Source organism: Schistocerca americana, unplaced genomic scaffold, assembly GCF_021461395.2.
Source record: "Schistocerca americana isolate TAMUIC-IGC-003095 unplaced genomic scaffold, iqSchAmer2.1 HiC_scaffold_16, whole genome shotgun sequence".
NCBI lineage: Eukaryota > Metazoa > Arthropoda > Insecta > Orthoptera > Acrididae > Schistocerca > Schistocerca americana.
The window spans coordinates 11,443,937-11,454,822 of NW_025725687.1; positions in this window are offsets into that span (position 1 = coordinate 11,443,937).

Consider the following 10,886-nt stretch of genomic DNA (forward strand, 5'->3'; position numbering starts at 1 on the left):
GGACTCACAGGAGAGGTTCAAATCATAGAAAGTTAGAGTGTCAGTCTTCTCGTACTTAAGTCGGCATTGTGCCTTTTGTATTAAATTCGGATGCAATTTCTGTGTTTCATCATCAATAAGAAGGTACAAGGGATACAGTAAACCTGAAGTGAAGCATCGAATCTAAAACTGGACTCACCGGAGAGGTTCAAATCATAGAAAGTTAGAGTGTCAGTCCTCTTGTACTGAAGTCGGCATTGTGCCTTTTGAATTTAATTCCGATGCAATTTCTGTGTTTCATCGTCAATAAGAAGGCACAAGGTACACAGTAAACGTGAAGTGAAGCATCGGAATCCAAAACTGGACTTACAGGATAGATTGAAATCATAGAGAGTTAGAGTGTCAGTCCTCATGTACTTAAGTCGGCATTGTGCCTTTTGTATTAAATTCAGATGCAATATCTTTGTTTCATCATCAATAAGAAGGTCCAAGGTATACAGTGAACTTGAAGTGAAGCATCGTAATCTAAAACTGGACTCACAGGAGAGATTCAACTCATAGAAAGTTAGAGTGTCAGTCCTCCAGTACTTAAGTCGCCATTGTGCTTTTTGTATTAAATTCGGATGCAATTTCTGTGTTTCATCATCAATAAGAAGGTCCAAGGGATACAGTAAACCTGACGTGAAGCATCGGAATCCACAACTGGGCTCACAGGAGAGGTTCAAATCATAGAAAGTTAGAATGTCAGTCCTCTTGTACTTAAGTCGGCATTGTGCCTTTTGAATTTTTTTTCCGATGCAATTACTGTGTCTCATCGTCAATAAGAAGTTCCAAGGTATACAGCAAACCTGTAGTGAAGCATCGGAATCTAAAACTGGACTCACAGGAGAGATTCAAATCATAGAAAGGTAGAGTGTCAGTCCTCTTGTACTTAAGTCGGCATTGTGCCTTTGTATTAAATTCCGATGCAATTTCTGTGTTTCATCGTCAATAAGAAGGTTCGAGGGATACAGTACACCTGAAGTGTATCATCGGAATCTAAAACAGGACTCACAGGAGAGGTTCAAATCATAGAAAGTTAGAGTGTCAGTCCTCTTGTACTTAAGTCGGCATTGTTCCTTTTGTACTAAACTCGGATGCAATTTCTGTGTTTCATCGTCAATAAGAAGGTCCAAGGTATACAGGAAACCTGACGTGAAGCATCGGAATCTAAAACTGGACTCCCAGGAGCGGTTAAAGTCATAGAAACTGAGAGTGTCAGTCCTCTTGTACTTAAGTCGGCATTGTGCCTTTTGTATCAAATTCTGATGCAATTTCTGTGTTTCATCGTCAATAAGAAGGTTCAAGGGATACAGTAAACCTGAAGTGAAGCATCGGAATCTAAACCTGGACCCACAGGAGAGGTTCAAATCATAGAAAAAAAGAGTGTCAGTCCTCTAGTAGTTAAGTCGGCATTGTGCCTTTTGAATTAAATTCGAATGCAATTTCTGTGCTTCATCGTCAATAAGAAGGTCCAAGGTATACAGGAAACCTGAAGTGAAGCATCGGAATCTGAAACTAGACTCACAGGAGTGCTTCAAATCATAGAAAGTGAAAGTGTCAGTCCTCTTGTACTTAAGTCGGCATTGTGCCTTTTGTATCAAATTCGGATGCAATATCTGTGTTTCAGGATCAATAAGAAGGTCCAAGGGATACAGTAAACCTGAAGTGAAGCATCGGAATCTAAAACTGGGCTCACAGGAGAGGTTCAAATCATAGAAATTTAGAATGTCAGTCCTCTTGTACTTAAGTCGGCATTGTGCCTTTTGAATTTATATCGGATGCAATTTCTGTGTTTCATCGTCATTAAGAAGGTCCAAGGTATACAGGAAACCGGAAGTGAAGCATCGGAATCTAAAACTGGACTCACAGGAGAGGTTCAAATCATAGATATTTAGGGTGTCAGTCCTCTTGTACTTAAGTCGGCATTGTTCCTTTTGTACTAAACTCGGATGCAATTTCTGTGTTTCATCGTCAATAAGAAGGTCCAAGGTATACAGGAAACCTGACGTGAAGCATCGGAATCTAAAACTGGACTCACAGGAGCGGTTCAAATCATAGAAAGTGAGAGTGTCAGTCCTCTTGTACTTAAGTCGGCATTGTGCCTTTTGTATCAAATTCCGATGCAATTTCTGTGTTTCATCGTCAATAAGAAGGTTCAAGGGATACAGTAAACCTGAAGTGAAGCATCGGAATCTAAACCTGGACCGACAGGAGAGATTCAAATCATAGAAAGTAAGAGTGTCAGTCCTCTAGTACTTAAGTCGGCATTGTGCCTCTTGAATTAAATTCGAATGCAATTTCTGTGCTTCATCGTCAATAAGAAGGTCCAAGATATACAGGAAACCTGAAGTGAAGCATCGGAATCTGAAACTAGACTCACAGGACTGCTTCAAATCATAGAAAGTGAGAGTGTCAGTCCTCTTGTACTTAAGTCGGCATTGTGCCTTTTGTATCAAATTCGGATGCAATTTCTGTGTTTCAGGATCAATAAGAAGGTCCAAGGGATACAGTAAACCTGAAGTGAAGCATCGGAATCTAAAACTGGGCTCACAGGAGAGGTTCAAATCATAGAAAGTTAGAGTGTCAGTCCTCTTGTACTTAAGTCGGCATTGTGATTTTTGAATTTATATCGGATGCAATTTCTGTGTTTCATCGTCATTAAGAAGGTCCAAGGTATACAGGTAACCGGAAGTGAAGCATCGGAATCTAAAACTGGACTCACCGGAAAGGTTCAAATCATAGAAAGTGAGAGTGTCAAACCTCTTGTACTTAACTTGGCATTGTGCCTTTTGTATTAAATTCGGATGCAATTTCTGTGTTTCATCGTCAATAAGAAGGTCCAAGGGATACAGTAAACCTGACGTGAAGCATCGGAATCCAAAACTGGGCTCACAGGAGAGGTTCAAATCATAGAAAGTTAGAGTGTCAGTCCTCTTGACTTAAGTCGCATTGTGCCTTTTGAATTTTTATTCCGATGCATTTACTGTGTCTCATCGTCAATAAGAAGTTCCAAGGTATACAGCAAACCTGTAGTGAAGCATCGGAATCTAAAACTGGACTCACAGGAGAGATTCAAATCATAGAAAGGTAGAGTGTCAGTCCTCTTGTACTTAAGTCGGCATTGTGCCTTTTGTATTAAATTCCGTTGCAATTTCTGTGTTTCATCGTCAATAACAAGGTTCAAAGGATACAGTAAACCTGAAGTGAAGCATCGGAATCTAAACCTGGACCCACACGAAGGGTTCAAATCATAGAAAGTGAAAGTGTCAGTCCTCTTGTACTTAGGTCGGCATTGTGCCTTTGGTATTAAATTCGGATGCAATTTCTGTGTTTCATCATCAATAAGAAGGTCCAAGGGATACAGTAAACCTGAAGTGAAGCATCGGAATCTAAAACAGGACTCACAGGAGAGGTTCAAATCATAGAAAGTTAGAGTGTCAGTCATCTCGTACTTAAGTCGGCATTGTTCCTTTTGTACTAAACTCGGATGCAATTTCTGTGTTTCATCGTCAATAAGCAGGTCCAAGGTATACAGCAAACCTGAAGTGAAACATTGGAATCTGAAACTGGACTCACAGGAGAGGTTCAAATCATAGAAACTGAGAGTGGCAGTCCTCTTGTACTTAAGTCGGCATTGTGCCTTTTGTATAAAATTCCGATGCAATTTCTGTGTTTCATCGTCAATAAGAAGGTTCTAGGGATACAGTAAACCTGAAGTGAAGCATCGGAATCTAAACCTGGACCCACAGGAGAGGTTCAAATCACTGAAAGTAAGAGTGTCAGTCCTCTAGTACATAAGTCGGCATTGTTTCTTTTGAATTAAATTCGAATGCAATTTCTGTACTTCATCGTCAATAAGAAGGTCCAAGGTATACAGGAAACCTGAAGTGAAGCATCGGAATCTGAAACTAGACTCACAGGAGTGCTTCAAATCATAGAAAGTGAGAGTGTCAGTCCTCTTGTACTTAAGTCGGCATTGTGCCTTTTGTATCAAATTCGGATGCAATATCTGAGTTTCAGGATCAATAAGAAGGTCCAAGGGATACAGTAAACCTGAAGTGATGCATCGGAATCTAAAACTGGGCTCATAGGAGAGGTTCAAATCATAGAAAGTTAGAGTGTCAGTCCGCTTGTACTTAAGTCGGCATTGTGCCTTTTGAATTTATATCGGATGCAATTTCTGTGTTTCATCGTCATTAAGAAGGTCCAAGGTATACAGGAAACCGGAAGTGAAGCATCGGAATCTAAAACTGGACTCACAGGAGAGGTTCAAATCATAGAAAGTAAGAGTGTCAGACCTCTTGTACTTAAGTCGGCATTGTGTCTTTTGTATTAAATTCGGATGCAATTTCTGTGTTTCGTCGTCAATACGAAGGTCCAAGGGATACAGTAAACCTGAAGTGAAGCATCGGAATCTAAAACTGGACTCACCGGAGAGGTTCAAATCATAGAAAGTTAGAGTGTCATTCCTCTTGTACTGAAGTCGACATTGTGCCTTTTGAATTTAATTCCGATATAATTTCTGTGTTTCGTCGTCAATACGAAGGTCCAAGGTATACAGTAAACTTGAAGTGAAGCATCGGAATCCAAAACTGGACTTACACGAGAGATTAAAATCATAGAGAGTTAGAGTGTCAGTTCTCTTGTACTTAACTTGGCATTGTGCCTTTTGTATTAAATTCGGATGCAATTTCTGTGTTTCATCGATAACAACAGGGCCCAAGGGATATAGTAAACCTGAAGTGAAGCATCGGAATCTAAAACTGGACTCACAGGAGAGGTTCAAAACATAGAAATGTAGAGTGTCACACCTATTGTACTTAAGTCGTCATTGTGCTTTTTGAATTTAATTCCGATGCAATTTCTGTGCTTCATCGTCAAAAAGAAGGTCCAACGGATACAGTAAACCTGAAGTGAAAAATCTGAATCTATGACTGGACTTACAGGAGAGGTTCAAACCATAGAAAGTGAGAGTGTCAATCCTCTTGTACTTAAGTCGGCATTGTGACTTTTGTATTAAATTCGGATGCAATTTCTGTGTTTCCTCGTCAATATGAAGGTCCAAGAGATACAGTAAACCGGAAGTGAAGCATCGGAATCTAAAACTGGACTCACAGGAGAGGTTCAAATCATAGAAAGTTAGTGTGTCAGTCCACTTGTACTTAAGTCGGCATTGTGCCTTTTGAATTTTTATTCCGATGCAATTACTGTGTTTCATCATCATTAAGAAGTTCCAAGGTATACAGTAAACCTGTAGTGAAGCATCGGAATCTAAAACTTGACCCACAGGAGAGTTTCAAATCATGGAATGTTAGAGTGACAGTCCTCTTGTACTTAAGTCGGCATTGTGCCTTTTGTATTAAATTCTGATGCAATTTCTGTGTTTCATCGTCAATAAGAAGGTTCAAGGGATAAAGTAAACCTGAACTGAAGCATCGGAATGTAAACCTGGACCCACAGGAGAGGTTCAAATCATAGAAAGTGAGAGTGTCAGTAATCTAGTACTTAAGTCGGCATTGTGCCTTTTGAATTAAATTCGAATGCAATTTCTGTGCTTCATCGTCAATAAGAAGGTCCAAGGGATACAGTAATCCTGAAGTGACGCATCGGAAACTAGAACTGGACTGACTGGAGAGGTTCAAATCACAGAAAGTTAGAGTGTCAGTCCTCTTGTACTTAAGTCGGCATTGTGCCTTTTGTATTATATTCGGATGCAATTTCTGTGTTTTATCGTCAATAAGAAGGTCCCAGGTATACAGGAAACCTGAAGTGAAGCATCGGAATCTGAAACTAGACTCACAGGAGTGCTTCAAATCATAGAAAGTGAGAGTGTCAGTCCTCTAGTACTTAAGTCGGCATTGTGAATTTTGTATTACATTCGGATGCAATATCTGTGTTTCAGGATCAATAAGAAGGTCCAAGGTATACAGTAAACCTGAAGTGAAGCATCGGAATCTAAAACTGGGCTCACAGGTGAGGTTCAAATCATAGAAAGTTAGAGTGTCGGTCCTCTTGTACTTAAGTCGGCATTGTGCCTTTTGAATTTGTATCGGATGCAATTTCGTTGTTTCATCGTCAATAAGAGGGTCCGAGGTACACAGGAAACCTGAAGTGAAGCATTGGAATCTAAAACTGGACTCACAATAGAGGTTCAAATCATAGAAAGTAAGAGTGTCAGTTTTCTTGTACTGAAGTCGGCATTGTGCCTTTTGAATTTAATTTCGATGCAATTTCTGAGCTTCATCGTCAAAAAGAAGGTCCAACGGATATAGTAAACCTGAAGTGAAAAATCGGAATCTAAAACTGGACTCACAGGAGAGGTTCAAATCATGGAAAGTGAGAGTGTCAGTCCTCTAGTACTTAAGTCGGCATTGTGCCTTTTGTATTAAATTCGGATGCAATTTCTGTGTTTCATCGTCAATAAGAAGGTCCAAGGGAGACAGTAAACCTGAAGTGAGGCATCGGAATCTAAAACTGGACTCACAGGAGAGGTTCAAATCATAGAAAGTTAGAGTGTCAGTCTTCTCGTACTTAAGTCGGCATTGTGCCTTTTGTATTAAATTCGGATGCAATTGCTGTGTTTCATCGTCAATAAGAAATTCCAAGGTATACAGCAAACCAGATGTGAAGCATTGGAATCCAAAACTGGGCTCACAGGAGAGCTTAAAATCATAGAAAGTGAGAGTGTCTATCCTCTCGTACTTAAGTCGGCATTATGCCTTTTGTATTAAATTCGGATGCGATTTCTGTGTTTCATCGTCAATAAGAGGGTCAAAGGGATACAGTAAACCTGAAGTGAAGCATCGGAATCTAGAACTGGACTCACAGGAGAGGTTCAAATCATAGAAAGGTAGAGTGTCAGTTCTCTTGTACTTAAGTTGGCATTGTGCCTTTTGTATTAAATTCGGATGCAATTTCTGAGTTTCATCGATAACAAGAGGGTCCAAGGGATATAGTAAACCTGAAGTGAAGCATCGGAATCTAAAACTGGACTCACAGGAGAGGTTCAAAACATAGAAAGGTAGAGTGTCAGTCCTATTGTACTTAAGTCGGCATTGTGCCTTTTGTATTAAATTCTGATGCAATTTCTGTGTTTCATCGTCAATAAGAAGGTTCAAGGGATACAGTAAGCCTTAAGTGAAGCATCGGAATGTAAACCTGGACCCACAGGAGAGGTTCAAATCATAGAAAGTGAGAGTGTCAGTCCTCTAGTACTTAAGTCGGCATTGTGCCTTTTGAATTAAATTCGAATGCAATTTCTGTGCTTCATCGTCAATAAGAAGGTCCAAGGGATACAGTAATCCTGAAGTGACGCATCGGAAACTAAAACTGGACTCACTGGAGAGGTTCAAATCACAGAAAGTTAGAGTGTCAGTCCTCTTGTACTTAAGTCGGCATTGTGCCTTTTGTATTAAATTCGGATGCAATTTCCGTGTTTTATCGTCAATAAGAAGGTCCCAGGTATACAGGAAACCTGAAGTGAAGCATCGGAATCTGAAAGTAGACTCACAGAAGTGCTTCAAATCACAGAAAGTGAGAGTGTCAGTCCTCTAGTACTTAAGTCGGCATTGTGCCTTTTATATTAAATTGGGATGCAATATCTGTGTTTCAGGATCAATAAGATGGGCCAAGGTATACAGTAAACCTGAAGTGAAGCATCGGAATCTAAAACTGGGCTCACAGGTGAGGTTCAAATCATAGAAAGTTAGAGTGTCAGCCCTCTTGTACTTAAGTCGGCATTGTGCCTTTTGAATTTATATCGGATGCAATTTCTTTGTTTCATCGTCAATAAGAAGGTCCAAGGTACACAGGAAACCTGAAGTGAAGCATCGGAAACTAAAACTGGACTCACAGGAGAGGTTCAAATCATAGAAAGTAAGAGTGTCAATCCTCTTGTACTTAAGTCGGCATTGTGCGTATTGTATTAAAATCGGATGCAATTTCTGTATTTCATCGAAGGTCCAAAGTATACAGGAAACCGGAAGTGAAGCATCGGAATCTAAAACTGGACTCACAGGAGAGGTTCAAATCATAGAAAGTGAGAGTGTCAGTCCTCTTGTACTTAAGTCGGCATTGTGCCTTTTGTATTAAATTCGGATGCAATTTCTGCGTTTCATCGTCAATAAGAAGGTCCAAGGGAGACAGTAAACCTGAAGTGAGGCATCGGAATCTAAAACTGGACTCACAGGAGAGGTTCAAATCATAGAAAGTTAGAGTGTCAGTCTTCTCGTACTTAAGTCGGCATTGTGCCTTTTGTATTAAATTCGGATGCAATTTCTGTGTTTCATCATCAATAAGAAGGTACAAGGGATACAGTAAACCTGAAGTGAAGCATCGGAATCTAAAACTGGACTCACCGGAGAGGTTCAAATCATAGAAAGTTAGAGTGTCAGTCCTCTTGTACTGAAGTCGGCATTGTGAATTTTGAATTTAATTCCGATGCAATTTCTGTGTTTCATCGTCAATAAGAAGGTACAAGGTATACAGTAAACTTGAAGTGAAGCATCGGAATCCAAAACTGGACTTACAGGATAGATTGAAATCATAGAGAGTTAGAGTGTCAGTCCTCATGTACTTAAGTCGGCATTGTGCTTTTTGTATTAAATTCGGATGCAATATCTGTGTTTCATCATCAATAAGAAGGTCCAAGGTATACTATAAACGTGAAGTGAAGCATCGTAATCTAAAACTGGACTCACAGGAGGGATTCAACTCATAAAAAGTTAGACTGTCAGTCCTCTAGTACTTAAGTCGCCATTGTGCCTTTTGTATTAAATTCGGATGCAATTTCTGTGTTTCATCATCAATAAGAAGGTCCAAGGGATACAGTAAAAATGACGTGAAGCATCGGAATCCAAATCTGGGCTCACAGGAGAGGTTCAAATCATAGAAAGTTAGAGTGTCAGTCCTCTTGTACTTAAGTCGGCATTGTGCCTTTTGAATTTTTATTCCGATGCAATTACTGTGTCTCATCGTCAATAAGAAGTTCCAAGGTATACAGCAAACCTGTAGTGAAGCATCGGAATCTAAAACTGGACTCACAGGAGCGATTCAAATCATAGAAAGGTAGAGTGTCAGTCCTCTTGTACTTATGTCGGCATTGTTCCTATTGTACTAACCTCGGATGCAATTTCTGTGTTTCATCGTCAATAGGAAGGTCCAAGGTATACAGGAAACCTGACGTGAAGCATCGGAATCTAAAACTGGACTCACAGGAGCGGTTCAAGTCATAGAAACTGAGAGTGTCAGTCCTCTTGTACTTAAGTCGGCATTGTGCCTTTTGTATCAAATTCTGATGCAATTTCTGTGTTTCATCGTCAATAAGAAGGTTCAAGGGATACAGTAAACCTGAAGTGAAGCATCGGAATCTAAACCTGGACCCACCGGAGAGGTTCAAATCATAGAAAGTAAGAGTGTCAGTCCTCTAGTACTTAAGTCGGCATTGTGCCTTTTGAATTAAATTGGAATGCAATTTCTGTGCTTCATCGTCAATAAGAAGGTCCAAGGTATACAGGAAACCTAAAGTGAAGCATCGGAATCTAAAACTAGACTCACAGGAGTGCTTCAAATCATAGAAAGTGAAAGTGTCAGTCCTCTTGTACTTAAGTCGGCATTGTGCCTTTTGTATCACATTCGGATGCAATATCTGTGTTTCAGGATCAATAAGAAGGTCCAAGGGATACAGTAAACCTGAAGTGAAGCATCGGAATCTAAAACTGGGCTCACAGGAGTGGTTCAAATCATAGAAAGTTAGAGTGTCAGTCCTCTTGTACTTAAGTCGGCATTGTGCCTTTTGAATTTATATCGGATGCAATTTCTGTGTTTCATCGTCATTAAGAAGGTCCTAGGTATACAGGAAACCGGAAGTGAAGCATCGGAATCTAAAACTGGACTCACAGGAGAGGTTCATATCATAGATATTTAGGGTGTCAGTCCTCTTGTACTTAAGTCGGCATTGTTCCTTTTGTACTAAAATCGGATGCAATTTCTGTGTTTCGTCGTCAATAAGAAGGTCCAAGGTATACAGGAAACCTGACGTGAAGCATCGGAATCTAAAACTGGACTCACAGGAGCGGTTCAAATCATAGAAAGTGAGAGTGTCAGTCCCCTTGTACTTAAGTCGGCATTGTGCCTTTTGTATCAAATTCCGATGCAATTTCTCTGTTTCATCGTCAATAAGAAGGTTCACGGGATACAGTAAACCTGAAGTGAAGCATCGGAATCTAAACCTGGACCGACAGGAGAGGTTCAAATCATAGAAAGTAAGAGTGTCATTCCTCTAGTACTTAAGTCGGCATTGTGCCTTTTTAATTAAATTCGAATGCAATTTCTGTTCTTCATCGTCAATAAGAAGGTCCAAGGTATACAGGAAACCTGAAGTGAAGCATCGGAATCTGAAACTAGACTCACAGGAGTGCTTCAAATCATAGAAAGTGAGAGTGTCAGTCCTCTTGTACTTAAGTCGGCATTGTGCCTTTTGTATTAAATTCGGATACAATATCTGTGTTTCAGGAACAATAAGAAGGTCCAAGGGATACAGTAAACCTGAAGTGAAGCATCGGAATCTAAAACTGGGCTCACAGGAGAGGTTCAGATCATAGAAATTTAGAGTGTCAGTCCTCTTGTACTTAAGTCGGCATTGTGATTTTTGAATTTATATCGGATGCAATTTCTGTGTTTCATCGTCATTAAGAAGGTCCAAGGTATACAGGAAACCGGAAGTGAAGCATCGGAATCTAAAACTGGACTCACAGGAGAGGTTGAAATCATAGAAAGTGAGAGTGTCAGACCTCTTGTACTTAAGTCGGCATTGTGCCTTTTGTATTAAATTCGGATGCAATTTCTGTGTTTCATCGTCAATAAGA